General features: G+C 34.8%; 1 long non-coding RNA gene across 2 annotated transcripts; it reads right to left on the bottom strand.

Moving 5' to 3' along the window:
- Positions 1–3,424: 3,424 nt before the first annotated feature.
- Positions 3,425–14,158, bottom strand: LOC110741403. Of its 2 annotated transcripts, none has more exons than XR_002517546.2 (3): positions 14,086–14,158; positions 6,099–6,194; positions 3,425–3,506 (listed from the first exon to the last, which is right to left on the bottom strand). It is a non-coding gene; the product is annotated as an uncharacterized LOC110741403 (long non-coding RNA). The 2 variants fall into 2 exon arrangements; XR_004177896.1 differs by lacking the exon at positions 3,425–3,506 and adding an exon at positions 5,968–5,981.
- Between the last annotated feature and the right edge of the window lie 1,360 nt (positions 14,159–15,518).

Raw genomic sequence — 15,518 nt, 5'->3', positions numbered from 1 at the left:
CGGTCAATGTTGCTTTTATAATTGTAATTACAGAGACTTAACTGACCAAATAATGATAACTTTATGTTTTATGTCCTATGCACCAAGGGAGGGTCAAAAGATTTTGGTTACAGCTTAGTTTAATTAATAAACCAAGTTTCTCATTGAATTTAACAGTCGTGTTCCTGGAATACTGCATATATAAATTTTATAAAAAATACTTTTAAGCTTATGTCCCAGTCTTATTCAATAAAATTGTGTTGTTATTATTGTTGTGATTGTTGTTGAGAATTACAGAAGGTTGGGAGGTGGCATGCAGGCTTTGAAATAACTAGCCAATTTTCTCTTTACTACAGTTGGAAAGATACCGGAAAATGAAAGTCCACTACAAGGTTAATTAACTGATTAGTCTTATGAAAGAATAGGACATATTTACTGAACATGTATTACCAACAAGATACTCTAATTATCTTACTTTATTTAATCCCCTTGGCAATGTTATGAAGTGAATATTTCCACCCCTGTTTTCTAGAAGTGAAATGAATACTTAGAAGTTAAGCAACTTGCCCCATATTATGGTTGACAAGCCCTAGAGCCCAGGATTCAAATTCAAAACTGCAAAAGCCAAGAATTTTAAAATGAGATTATTATATACTTTTCATGATTTTTTCCATTCACATCTCACACCGCCATCTCATATCTGTACTGATTTTCTGAGGACACATGAGCCTATGATACAAACTAGGCTGAAACTGATGATGCTAGGAAGATTGTACAGATGTCAGATCATGGCACTTCTCTTCATTTCACAGTATAAATAAGCAGATAGGGCAAGAGTTTGTCCTATACATGATAGTAAATATTTTAGACTTTATGGTACATATGGTCTCTGTGCAATTAATTAACTCTGTCATTGTGCTATGAATGCAGGCATAGACCATACATGTGTGCATGTGTGTGCGTTTGTGTGTGTGCATGTGCATACACAACTACGTTCCAATATGTTTCAACAGAACATTATTTACAAAAAGAGAAAGCAGCCTGGATTTGGCTCATCCACTCCAATTTGTGGACCTCTCACATAGGGGATTTATAGTGACTTTGGGGTATGCCTACTTTGTTTTTCTCCTATAATTTCAAGTTTGGTTCAACATACAGTTAAGTCCAATCGTCAATTATCTAACACCAATTTTGTTCCTTGCTGAACTAAAATATGTGTGAAAAAATATAATACCTGCTCTCAAGAAGCTCAAATTTATTTATTTTTCATATTCCTTCCAGAGTATACTTTCTCTGCATTCTTTTCCTTTGCAATTTTGATGCGAGGCTGTATTTAGCTGCATTGTTTTGTCTTTTATTAATAGTTATATACTAATAGCTTTTATTTTTACATATAGTATCTTTTGTACACACTCTTTAAATATTACATATCATTAAATAAAAATATGTATTAAAGAAAATAGCATGTTTTAATGAAGACAAAGTAACTGCAGAGATTACTTCCCTTTGCTCTAGTTTTAATTGTGCCTTGTGAATTATGATAAAATGAACTGAACTGAATTATTTCTATACATGAATTCATCTACAATTCAACCTGGTGGTTTGCTATTATCAAAGTCTTCTTTAAAAGTCTTAGTTAATACGTATGTATGATCTCTCCAAGGACAATTCTATTTGTTTAATCCTGCAACCAACTCCTCTTCCATATGTAACTTCAATAAGCTTCAGAGGATATTGAAGTGGTGTGGTCCACTGGGCAGAGCAATTACTGAGCTTCATGAACTTGCTAATTCTTTCAGAAGTTCCAGGAAAATTCTCCCCAGGTCTATGGGTATGGATGACAGTGTTGTGCCATCCTCTAGTATTCAGTAAATTGGAACTCCATGGTGATTCCCTAGTATGTAGCCAGGGCCTGGCTCAAAGCCTTTGCAGAATTCTGGAGGTGGTCTACCTGCAAAGCCCTTTAAAGATTTTTGCTTTTAATGTGTTCCTCAAACTATTTCTAAAAGCAAAGACAAATAATAAAGGTATCCATTTCCATTTTGTATTTCTGCTCCTTTGCTTCTTGTTAGTCTTTTGATTAAAACATATGAATCAAAAACCACAAAGCTTTTTTTATTTTTTCTGGAGTTTTATTTTTTATAGGATTCACAATAATAAATACCACCAAGTGGTATCCGTAGTCTCATAAATGATAAGGCTTTGGTCATGCAATAAGGAGTTTGCACCACAAACCAATGTAAAGTTGAATAATCTGCTATCACTTTTGTTCATCCATGTAAGTGAGACTTTCTTTAATGTGTGGGAATTGATAAAATGGTCCTGCACTTGGCTAATTAAAAATGTGATTTTTGAACTGTTTAAGAAAGATGGACATTTTTAAGAAGTGGTTGAAGAAAGACAAATGAGAGATAGCTGAATATGTTTTAAAGACATGCATATCTGGTTCAGAGTAAGTGTTACATTAGCATAACCTGCTATCAATAGATATTGATTTTTAATTATATCACTAATAAAAGTCCTAAAAATTTATTCATTATTTAATGTTTGCTAATGAAGTTATTAGTATTACTAAAATCTGTGCTGCAGCTGTTTTGCTATAGCAATAATGTAAGTAAATTTTCTGCCACGTAGAATTTTAAATTTTAGTGAGGGAGACAGACATATAAATATGATACGAAATACCTGCAAAAATGTTCAATATAGGAGTTGCACAGGGTTTTCAGGTAAGGGCATGGGGAGAATGTTTAATCTAGATGTGGGTAGGAGTTAAAAGAAGCTTGCAGGAAGTGGTCATATCTAAATTGAGAACAGAAGTATGGCTAGAAAGTAACGTGATGAGGTAAGGGAAGAAATAACTTCTAGGCAAAAGGAACTGCATATGTTGGGGGAATTTTGCTCATTCTAGCAAAGCAAATATTTCATCTTGACCAGATGAAGAGTGGGAGGAGGGGGCTGATTCTAGCTGTATCCAGAGGGGAACACAGAAAAACATCAAGGTTCTTGATGCCGAACTAAGAAGTGTATGTTATCTTGAGAGCAGTGGAAGTTTCAAGCATGGGAACTCTGTACTGTAAGGTATACCCATTTTTACAGGTGAGAAAACCAAAGTTCAGAGATGATGTATAATATTATAAAGTTAACAGAGGATTTTATTCTATCATTTGTGTCATGATTCTACCTGAAAGCCTGTTTTCTGCATCTATGGTAATTTAGAAAGGGCAGAATATAGGAAAGCTAGAGTGGTACTGTTTATTTGATAAGAACACAGTCCAGAAGAATAAGTGACCTTAAGATAATTATGGCAGATGGTTTCTCCTATGTGAATCTTTTTCCAAATTATTGTTTCTTTTCTAGACCAGAAATAGTCCATGCAAAATCAAAGTCTCAAACAACCTTGCATATAATTCACTTACCTTAGCTCGTCACCAGTTTATCTGCTATAGAAGGCAGTATAAAAAATGTTTACACACTATCTTTTCCACATTGTTAGGATGTATTTTGGGGATTTTTGTTTGTCTTTCACTCTAGGGGAAGATAAAAAATGTAGAAATGTCTAAGATTTCATGCAAGTTTCTAGTGAATGCAAAAAGAACCTAATCAACAAAACTCTACATTCTACAATGGCTTTTCCTGGCTTTATTTACAGTAAAGAAAAAACATCATTCATGGAAGAAGATGATCGAATGCTTACAATGTTTCTGGTTACATGTCGGTGTTTTATGTATTGTAGTTATCTCATTTAAACCTACCATTAATGTTGCTCTTTAAGAGATATTCAGAAAAAAATAAATGATAAAGCAAACACTTATAGGAGTACATCTTTTTGCGGCCTAGTGGTGTCGCAGCCTTCTGATAGGTAAATTAAAAAAGCAAAAGTGATGGAGATTTGCTGGTACATAGATTACTAGCCATAAGGAACAGTGAAATTGTTTTTTAATCCCACATCGTAGTAACTGGATGACTCCAAATGATCTCGTTTCTTTCGCATCTACATCAAAGACAATTCAAGAGAGAATGGCTCTGGTACTTAGGCAGGCACCCAGCCCTGAGTTCTCATCCATAAATAAGGGATATTACCAATGGCAGTATGGCCATTTTCACAATATTGATTCTTCCTATCCATAAGCATGGAATGTTTTTCCGTTTGTTTGTGTCCTCTCTTATTTCCGTGAGCAGTGGTTTGTAGTTCTCCTTGAAGAGGTCCTTCACTTCCCTTGTAAGTTGTATTCCTAGTTATTTTATTCTCTTTGTAGCAAATGTGAATGGGTGTTCACTCATCCATCATTCTCAGCAAACTAACCCAGGAACAGAAAACCAAACACTGACTGTTCTTACTCATAAGTGGGAGTTGAACAATGAAAACACAGGGACATAGGGAGGGGAATCACACACTGGGGCCTGTCGGGTGGGGGGCTAGGGGAGTGATAGCATTAGGAAAAATACATAATGTAGATGATGGGTTGATGGATGCACCAAACCACCATGGTACATATATACCTATGTATACAAACCTACACGTACTGCACATGTATCCCAGAACTTAAAGTATAATTTAAAAAATTTACAAAAACCTATTGATATTAACTTGGAAAATTTTTATTGTTCTTATATCAAGAAACTTCTCCTTGGAGGAAAACAAATGTTATTTTATTGAGCTCACCTCAAAAGAGCACCGTGGATCTACATGTACACAGATTACAGAAATTTACCTTCTATTATTGTTGAGGTATCATTTTATGGTCTGTCTTTTCTCTTTGGTGAATAGACAGAGTCTGTCTATTCTCCTTGGTGAATTTTAAAATCTCTTTATCTTTGGTGATCTACAGGTTCAAGTCTGCATGTATTTATTTGTATTTATCCCATTTGAAATTTGCAAGGCCGGGTACTGTGGCTCATGCCTGTAATGCCAGCACTTTTAAGGGTCGAGGCAGGAAAACTGCTTGAGCTCAAGAGTTTGAGACCAGCCTAGGAAACATAATGGGCCTTAGTCTCTACTAAAATTAAAAAAGAAATAGTAGCTGGGCATGGTAGCATGCTCCTATAGTCCCAGCTCTTTTTGGGGTGGGAGAGGGGCCTGAGGTGAGAGGATTGCTTGAGCCTGGGAGGTCAAGGCTGCAGTGAGCACTTATCATGCCACTATACTTCAGCCTGGGCAACAGAGCAAGACCTTGTTGTAAAAGAGAAAACCCAACAAAAACAATAACAAAATACAAATTTTTCTATGTGAGCTGGGTCTGAAGATTAATATATGTTTCATTAATTATGGAAAATTATCACCTGCTATGTTTTCTGATATTGTCTCTCCCTGTGCCTTCTTCTTTAATTCCAATTAAGTATGTGTTAGATCTTGTTATTCTTCCTTAATGCCTCTTTAATTGTTTTCATCTTATTATATCACAGAGGTACATAGTTTCTGAATTTCTTCTGACCTGTATTGGAGTCCAGTACTTAGCTTTTCAGTTCTATCTGTGAATCCAAAAACACTGAGGCAGGTCTCAGTTAATTTAGAAGGTTTATTTTGTCAAGGTTGAGGACACGTGACATGACACAGCCTCAGGAGGTCCTGAAAACATGTGCTCAAGGTGGTCAGAACACAGTTTTGTTTTATGCATTTTAGGGAGATATGAGACATCAATCAACATATGTAAGATGAACATTGGTTTAGGCTGGAAAGGTGAGACAACTGAAAGCAGGGAAAGGGCTTCCAGGTCATAGGTAGATAAGAGACAAATGATTGCATTCTTTCGAGTTTCTGATTACCCTCCAAAGGAGGCAGTCAGATATGCATTTATCTCAGTGAGCAGAGGGGTGACTGAGTAGAATGGGAGGCAGATTTGCCCTAAGCAGCTCCCAGCTTGACTTTTCCTTTAGCTTAGTGATTTGGGGGGCCCACGATTTTTTTTCCACATTTCCCCCTTTTACTTTCTTAAAATCTTTGGGAGAAAGCATTTTAGAAGAACATGAGCCTCTGGTCTCAGGTTTCATCTGATCTCTCATGGCTAAGGGGAGGAAGGGAGAAAAACAAAAACAAACAAAAGAACAATCCTGGAAAAATCAACATAGCCCACATTACTCTGAGGTCCATGTATCATTAGGCAGGTATGAAACTGACTTACTTGTGTAAATAAGTTGCTGTTATTTTCTTCTGAAGTTTAAGTTGTCTAGCTTCATTTGGCAGGCCATCCAAAAGCGTAGCTTAGCTTTCAGTGACTCTGAATTAGGAGAGTTAGGGAAAAAATGAAAACATTATTTGGAAGACTTGTAGCCAAGAAAAATTAGAATCTGGTTCACACTGTAGAAAATAATAAAAATTGAAAAACATTAGGCAAGAGTAGAATCTAACAACAGGTATACTATAATTTTTGAAACATAGTTTTTCTCTTTCCAGTTTCCCATTTTTACTAAAGACAAATCATGGTACGACTGGTTTGCTTTATGATACTTGACCTCATTATTTGTATATAGTGCAGAAAGAATAATTATTTTTTATATAGGCTTTTAAATTGGTTTTGATGGAACTTTGTTCAGGAATCTCAGATAAGATTTTTTTAAAGCTGAGCCCAGCCATGTATTTGTACCATCAAATACCTATGAGTTGGGTTAATTGTTCTCTTGAGATTCCAAGATAAACTTGGGGCTCCTGGGCCTGTCAGAAAGTGTTACTCTTTATTTACCACAGGTCAGGAACACAGTACAGGGACTGTGTAGACAAAAGTATGAAGCCAGTTTTTTTCAAGGGGCTTTTATTGGCTCTATATGTCAAGTTTCATTCCTTAAAGGAAAACACACCATTCCAATCAAAGCCTTGGTAAAATAACCAGTTTCTCCAGTTGTATACTGCTACAAATGAAAACAAATTCTTATTGTACTTATGCAAATAACTGTATTGTCATAAGTTAAGAATACTCATAATTTCCAAATTTTGTAGATATCAGGTAGAAACAAATATGCACCAAATTTTATTCATAGGAGTAATATAATCACTTGTTAAAAGCTGTAAATAGATTAAAAGAAAAGTTTTCTTGACTCTGAAAAATGAAACAAAGGATCAGCAACATTTTAAGCAAAAAGTTAAAAAGATTACTTCAGACTTCTATTAGTTTAGTCTATGTAGTTAATTCCTGTTGTTTGTTATTCATGAACATTTCAGCTCACATTTCAGTTCTCCAGGAGCCCTGAAAGTTTTTCCTCTATTCTGATGTCACAATCTCCACAGTTATCAGAAACCTGCATTCAAGAGCACCTGTTAGAGTATATAGCTGATTATAAAACCACCTTCTAAAGAGGATTAAAACAAGACAACAATTGTCCGTGAATGACAAAATGTTTTGGGGTAGGCATAGTCAAAGACACAATTAACAAGCAAATTTGTCACCTCTATGACACACAATAATTTAATATAACAATTATTACTGATAACGCATATTGTTATATCAGAATTATAGGAGTTTCTCATAATTTTGGAACACATACCAATAACATATTTATACAAATACAGCTCAAAGAAAACCAAACACCATTTTATATTTGACAATGCTTCCTGTATAATTTTTATACCAAATAAGTCAAATATGTCATTTTTGGACTTTAAGGGGCTTATTAATAATATATTAAAGGATTAATTAGGTTCAAAAAAGACATAATTTGATTTTGAAATGTTTGTCAAATATTAAAGGTTTAGAACACTTGATTTTACAAAATTGGATCACAAGTCATTGTAAAATAAGTCATTCATTTAACCAAAGTGATAACTCAAATATTTAAAAAAGGAAAGATTTAATTTTTCAAACAATAAGCCCTAATAACAACAACATGCAGACAAAAAAATGTTTTCCAAAATTTTATAAAGCATCTATAAAATTTTCATCTTGATCATAAGATATAACTTCCACAAGCCTTTATAACCTTTATAATCTTTATTAAGGAGTCAGTTAATGCTTCAAGAAAACCATGTTCATCTGAAACAGGGGCCCATATGCTGGTCTTGCATCAGTGTGGCTTTGACATTAATGATTAATTTATAGAGAAACTGAATTTATTTTATCTCTCAAAATCAGCTCTTACAATTGCACATGCTTATCTCTTCTGTGATAGTCCCTGGGCCTTGAGGTGTTGAGTGGCTTTAATTTCTGGCCCTGTGTCTCAGGAATGCAGTTTATTTTGATGGCATTTTCTACTGGGCCTGGAGATGAGGCTATAATTGCTGTCTATGTTTAAGATTTAGCAGCACTTAGCATTCTTTTTAGACCCAGAGGTCAAAGACCTGTAACTTAATGTCAGAAGGACTTTAAAAAGCACATAGAGGAAAGGACAATACAACACTGTAATAACTTCAATTAAAAGAAATAATCTCAGTTTTTCCTAAAGAAACCAAACTTAATAATAATGGCATAGGAATTATTTTGATAAAATGTAAAATCTGTTAGGCCAGTTACCAAAATGCAAAAGAAAAGACCTGCAGTACCCAGAATATTATGTTGGAAGAAATCATTTCCTTTAGACCTTTAAGAAAACATTGTTAGCATCAGTTGACAAAAAACAGAGCCTGAGAAGAAAAAAAAAAAAAAAAAAACTTACATGAGCTGAAAATGAGTTGAAAGAGAATGTTACTATTTTGTACCTTTTTAAAGGAGAGAGAAAACTGAAACTGGTGAGATGCAATAAAAGTTGAAGTTTGATTAAAATAAAAAAATTTAAATATTTTATAGTTTATTAAAAGTAAATCAACCTCATAAGAAAATTTAATTCTTCTAATCTATTCTTTACTGTATAAATGGTTTATTTTTAATATCAAACCCAATCTCTAAAAAGACCATTATAATTTCCTTTAATCATTTCCCTTTAATGATGGACAACTTGGTCATATGAAAATTTTTTTTCTAAATAGATCTGCTTGTTTGACTTACACAGACCATTCATGGCATGCTTGTACTTTCTGGTTTGGCTTGAACATCTTTCTTTTTTAAATAACCAATCATTTTACTCTAGGACTACCTTTATCATACAAAATTCTTTCTCATATGAAATTATTTATATTTAAGATTTCTTACCAAAAAAAAAATCCCCCAAAACTCTTTATTCTTACAGCTTTCTTTATATCTCTTTGTTTCCTGGTTCCTTTTACCTTGTTATACATGACCTTTAAACAAGCTTTGACTTAGAATACTGTTCACCTTTTTTAAAAGGATACTTTTTGTTAGGTAGAATGTTTTCCTACAAATATATTTTTATTTAAAAATACCCAAATTATGAAATATCTATTATTTAATATAACTTTAGATTCTAAATTATAATGGGTTTGTCTATAATTATTTATTCTATTGTATTTACTTATTTATTTTATGTTAATCATTTACCCAGATTATTTTAAAAACTGTGATTGTCATTATTTAAAGTTATGGAACCACCATTACAAAATCATAATGAAGACAATGAGAAAGATTTGACCTAACTGACTCTATCATGCTTCTAACCTTCAAGCTCTCCTTGTTCTTTTTTGGCATTGGATGAAGAAACTTTGGGAGGAACTTAGTTTATAGTTTAGCTTTGAAACAAAGATGATAACCATCCTTTCCCAAAACAAAATTTACTGCCTGTAGAGTAGACTGCTTGAAGTCACAAGATTAGAAGTTATGGTAATCTTCCTAAATTCAAGATGTAGCTATTTTTATTAAACCAATATCAATGTCTTCTTTATTAATAATTACATAGGTAAAGATTATTCTGTCTTGGGCTGGGCTTATAGTTTGCAACACCTATGCCAAGTTTTGACACCTTAAAGTATTTAGCAGGGATACATATGAAATTGCTTGATTAATAAATGCAAATCAAAATGTATGCTGGCAATTCTTAAAACACTTCTGGTATTACTTTACAAGTAATTGTAAAGCTAGCTTAAGTATAAAATATTTTACTTAAGTTATGTAAACTTGAAAAAGCATTTGCCTAGTCTTTTCTGTTTTCCTGATGAAGTATTTGATCCAAATGCCTTTATTTTCTTAAGCTAATTAATTAGAATTCTTTATATATGTTCAGTAGTGAATCATTGTGTACATAACACATGTATAGATAGACGTATTAGGCATGCCAATAGAAGTACATCTTGTAGATTTATAAAAACATTTTTTTTGCTATCTTAGACTTTCAGATTCTTGATAACCAGTTTTACAACCCTAGGCAGTTGTCAGCTAAATAGCCTTAAATTTGCATATTAACATAGTTGTTTCCTAACAACTGCAGTGAAAATCAAATAGCAAAATTTACATCATAAGGTACAGAGAGAAAAGTCTGGTGGTTCCAAAAGGAGATTAAAGATGGAATGGATTTGAAATCAAACATAAAATTATGTAAATCTTTCATAGGATTGTATAAGGAGACCAATCTTATTTAGATAGGGACTGCCTATCTTTTAAACTGGATCTCTGAGCTCTGGGCAGAGCCCACAATGAATCCTAAATCTCCAAAAATGGAGGATTATTGTGATGTTAGACCATATGATGCTTTTACAGTGCACTTAAAAAATTTTTGTTAAATAAAGACATTTTGAAGTGTCTAAAGCAACTGTTCCTTAAAAACCCAAGAGTATCCTCTGTTGCAATAACTATTTTAGTCAGTTTTTTAAAAAAGAAAAACAGACAATGCAATACAAAAGTAAGCAGTTTAAGAGCTGAGACGAACTTGTCTGTTTACAATTTTGGGGTTCCATAAGGAAAAACAGATTTCTCCCTCAAAGGGAGGCTGGCACCTTCTCCATTTTCTTTAAGAAACCCCAGGCTATTAGAAACTATTTTAGGTCCCCTGTGCAGCAGAGAGCACAAGAGAAAGGAGAGACAGAAGAAGTAAATGAAGAGAACAGAATTCAGTCAACTGAGAAGAAAAAAACTTTTCCTGAAAAAAAGACAAGATCCTAGGAGAAAAACAAAAACAAAAACATGAAGGCCTTTTAAATACAAAAACATACATATGCACACATAGACACACACATCTTGGATGTTAGCTTTTAATTAAGGGGACTTTTAACCATTGAGCTCCTTTAAAAAATCTTTTTAAATCTTATTATCATATTTTAGCTAGGATAAATTGCTGCTATTTCAGAAGTACAGCCATTGCTCTTTCAGTTTGGCCTGGCTAGCAAAAAGGTGGCCTTGTTATGTAAATAACGACCCTTAGTAGTGAAAGTCAAAAATGTTTTCTCTTTTTTTTCCCTTTTGCTAGCTTTTTCCCCACACACCACCTCCTTTTTTGTGTGGGGGGCAGAATTTAGCCACTTCAGAGGCCTGTTCCTCATGATTTGGGACTTCTTTTGGATTTGATCAAATCAGATAGAATTGATCACACCGAATGGGAAAAAGACTGAAACAACAACAAAAACAGAAACAAACAACAACAACAACAAAAAAACAGTTAAGCAAAACAAATGATTGCACAACTTACATGATTACTGAATTCTCTAATGGTAAGGAGAAATTAAGACCAGCTGGTTGTAAATCTTAACTTTAGCCGAGAGAAACCCCAATTCAATTATTTACCTAGGGATGGGTCTCAGGCCGAAGACTGCTCTCTACCATCTTAGAAACAGGGAAAAAAAAAACCAAAAACACTAAAACAAAAAATCCTTATCTTTCCTGTTAGAAGCAAGCTCAGACTCCATAAAGGAGTCACCTGCTTTCCGTCATTATGGAAGCAGGAAAAACTTGCCCTCCTTATGTTGGAAGCAAGTGAAACTCCAAAAAAAAAAAAAAAAAAAAAAAAAAAAGTTGTACAGCAAAATAACCTTTAGATCTCAAACAAATGTGGAGAGATCAGGGATTCTCTGGATGGGTTGCTTCCAGGCCTCAGCAAATTGTCCTTTTGGTTTCAGCCATAAAGATAACTCAAGTTGGTACCAAGCATCGAGAGGAGATTCGTCAAAGGTCAGGGGCACCTTTGGCATTTCTGTCAAAGGTAAGAATCCCTCCGTGGTTACCATAATGTGAACCAAAATATCTGAGGCAGGTCTCAGTTACTTTAGAAAGTTTATTTTGCCAAGGTTGAGGACGTGAGCCTATGACACAGCCTCAGGAAATCCTGATGACATGGACCCAAGGTGGTCAGAGCACAGTATGATTGTGTACATTTTAGGGCGACATGAGATATCAATCAACATACGTAAGATGAATATTGGTTTGGTCTGGAAAGGCAAGACAGCTGAAAGCAGGGAGGGGGCTTCTAGATCATAGGTAAAAAATTGTTGCATTTTTTGAGTTTCTGACTAGCCTTTCCAAAGAAGGCAATCTTTGAGATATGCATTTATTGCAGTGAGCAGAAGGGTGACTTTGAATAGAATGGAAGGCACTTTTGCCCTAAGCAGTTCCCAGCTTGACTTTTCCCTTTACCTTAGTGATTTTGAGGGCCCAAAATATTTTCTTTTCTCGCATCTAATATATCCAGTAGAATTTTATTTTATGTGTCATATTTTACTCCTACAATTTCAATTTGATTTTCTCCATATTTACATTGTTTTATTTTCAATATTTTATTCCTCTTTCAAGTTTTGATCACTTATTATATTTACCCAAACATTTAAAATATGTGTAGTTTGTAGGCTATAGCTGATTATTTTTTATCTGGATTTCCATAACATGTGATTATAATCTTTATTTTTCTCCTTATCCTACTTGAGGTAGCTTGGGTCTTATTGTGTTTGTTTGCTTGTTTATTTTGGCGTATTGAAAGTTCATCCATGGTGTAGATTTATCTGTGGGAACCAAGAAAGGTCTAAAATTAGGGTGGGCTCTTTAAAGATAATTTTCATTAGTTTCTTCCAGATACCCTCAAGGTACTGCCTACCAATAATTAACCTGTGTTACTTTTCAGTGTCGAGGTTTCCAGGTATATTTAAGCCAGACTTGCATCTGAAAAGTTCTCTAATACTGAATGCTTTTATTTTTCTTAGCAGATTGCAAGCTAGGGTAGATAAGTTTTCTCGTCAAGTATTTCCTTTTCTTATGGATGGTTTTCAGTCTACCTTTCAATGAGGGCATAGTGCTTCTCAGTTCCGGCCCTTGTTAAGTAGGCTCTATTCTCCCACATTATCTTGCTTGGGCTCAAGGTCATGTCTAAGGTTCTAGGCATGGCCACTGAAACCTAAACTTACTGGATGCAGAAATTGAGACACTCCCCTAGGGCATCCATAGCTTTAGCATCAGCCTGCCATTCTGATTTCTATTACTCTTTTGAATTCTGGCCTCTGGAGACTATCCTTACTTCCTAGTGAGTTTCATTACACATTTAAAAAATATTTGTTATATTTTGCTAACATTTCTTGGTGTTTTGCATTGAGAAGTTTTTAAGAATCTGGTTTAAAACGTTGCCAAAAATAAACTTAGAAAGCAAGAATTGTAGGGTTTTGTTGACCTCTGTTCTGGAATTTGTGGCATTCATAATAAGCAGTACTTCTAGATATTTGCCAACCAGCTCAGATTTGGGGAGCTAGAACTGGTATAGCTCTTTTTAATGTCTCAGTTCATATAAATCTCACAGATCAGAGGGACCACAGGAGGAATAGTGGTCACTGGCAATATTTAATTTATCACAATTACCTAGTTAACCAAAGTCAACCAAAGTAGTAAAATAACTCTAGAGGCAGAACGTGAAGCAAGCAACATTTTTTAGCCTTAAGGTAATTATTTCCTTAGAGAAAATGGGGAAGAATTCTAAAGTGTTTCTGCTTGCCCGCATATTTTATCATATTAGATTTTAATATTTTTATAGATTAATATTTATTAATGGTGGGAATATTGATGAGGAAGTTTGCATACTGGGAGAGAAGGGGAAGAGGAAGATGTGAAGAAATGACAAGGCTTCACATAGTGAAAGTGGTGGTGTTCTCTTGTCTTATTCTCCTCCAATTAGTAATCACAGGCTGTAGTGTGAATATGGCAGAGTCAACATATTTTTACTCCATCAATTAGTATAGTGAACACTATTTTTGTTAATAAGATAATATTAACAAATACAAATGCCTTAAATATTATTACATGTACAATAATTAATAGCTTATAAAAGTAAGAATGTAAATGCGGGTTCGTCTGTAAAATCATAATATCTTCACAGAGAACTTACCCAGACTGACAAGCACTGACTATCCAACCGGATTGGACAGTTCTTTGGAATGTTCCCTTCATGACAGCAAAACAAGTTTAATTATGTTGTTTGATTTCACTAAGTGTCTTCTCTATTTCAATATAAGTCATCTGGCCCAAATCAGGCTTCCTCTTTTCTTGGTTAACTTCTGCTAAACCAGAGAATCAGATAGGCAAATAGTAAATTAGGCTGAATCAAAATATGTTAATTCCTATTTAGGTGATTATAGAATACTCGATGTTTTCTCTTTTTACATCTAGATTATAACCAATATGATTAGCTTCTCAAATCAGCATTTGGCTGACATGTTGCACAAACCAATGTGGATTATTCTTATTTGCAAAACCTGTGCAACTGTGTAGTATATGGTGTTCCTGTGTGAGAAAATGGTAAGGTTATGGTTATTACTCACACTTTTTCCATTACAGGAAAACCTCAGAATTCTTCCTTTCATCATTATCCTGAAGAGCTTGCCTGTATTCCTTCCTCCCTCCCTTCCTTTCTTCTCTTCCTTCCTTTTTTCTTTCTTTTTTTTTTTTTTTTTTTTTTTTGGCCACAATAGACCTAGACAGAGTACTTGTCCATCTGTTGTCAAATTCAAGCTTGTACACTGTGGAATCAGAGATTCAGCCACTACCATCTGAAAGCTGATCACACACTAACAAGATAGAGTGTTGCTGCTGAAGCTTAAGATAGGTACAGCCTGGAATATCAGAGAGCATGCCCAGCCCTCTGAGGCTATTGCAGCTACTACCCTCTCAACTACCACTGCTGGTTCTCCACAGCCTGGTCATGCTCAAGGCAAATCCTCATTGTTCCATGTGGCTTGTTCTGGGTCTCATGTACATCTTCTGGATGCAGAGACTCTCCAGACCCTGCTGAAGCTTAAGGCAGATACAGCCTGGAGTATCAGAGGGCATGCCTGACCCTCTGACGCTGTTGCAGCTACTACCCTCTCAAGTACCACTGCTGGTTCTCCACAGCCTGATCATGCTCATGGCAAATCCTCATTGTTCCACGTGGCTTGTTCTGGGTCTCAAGTACATCTTCTGGGTGCAGAGACCCTCCTGTCACTCTAAGCTGGGAGTTTTTCAGTGTCTGACATATGCAAAGGACCATCCTTAGCCAATGCCTTATGGAGGGAGACTGGCACTACTGCTGCTGCTGTGCCTAATTTAAGGTTTGCTCAACTTTATGCTGCCACTTTTTTTCCTGCAGAAATTATCAAGGAACATTAACATTGCTGCTCAATATTTAAAGTACTTACAAGAATGATAAGTAAATGAATGAATGAGTGAATGAAAACTCTGACACTATCTTTAGGCTACTGGTACTTCCGAGTGGCTAGAAATCAGGGTTCCTGCAACCTCCTCCTTGGGTTTGACTAATTTGCTAGGACAGCTCACAGAACT

The sequence above is a fragment of the Papio anubis genome, chromosome 13, assembly GCF_008728515.1.
Source record: "Papio anubis isolate 15944 chromosome 13, Panubis1.0, whole genome shotgun sequence".
In the NCBI taxonomy this organism is placed as follows: Eukaryota; Metazoa; Chordata; class Mammalia; order Primates; family Cercopithecidae; genus Papio; species Papio anubis.
The sequence above is the reverse complement of the archived record's forward strand: the minus strand, read 5'-3'. Positions and strand labels throughout refer to the sequence as shown.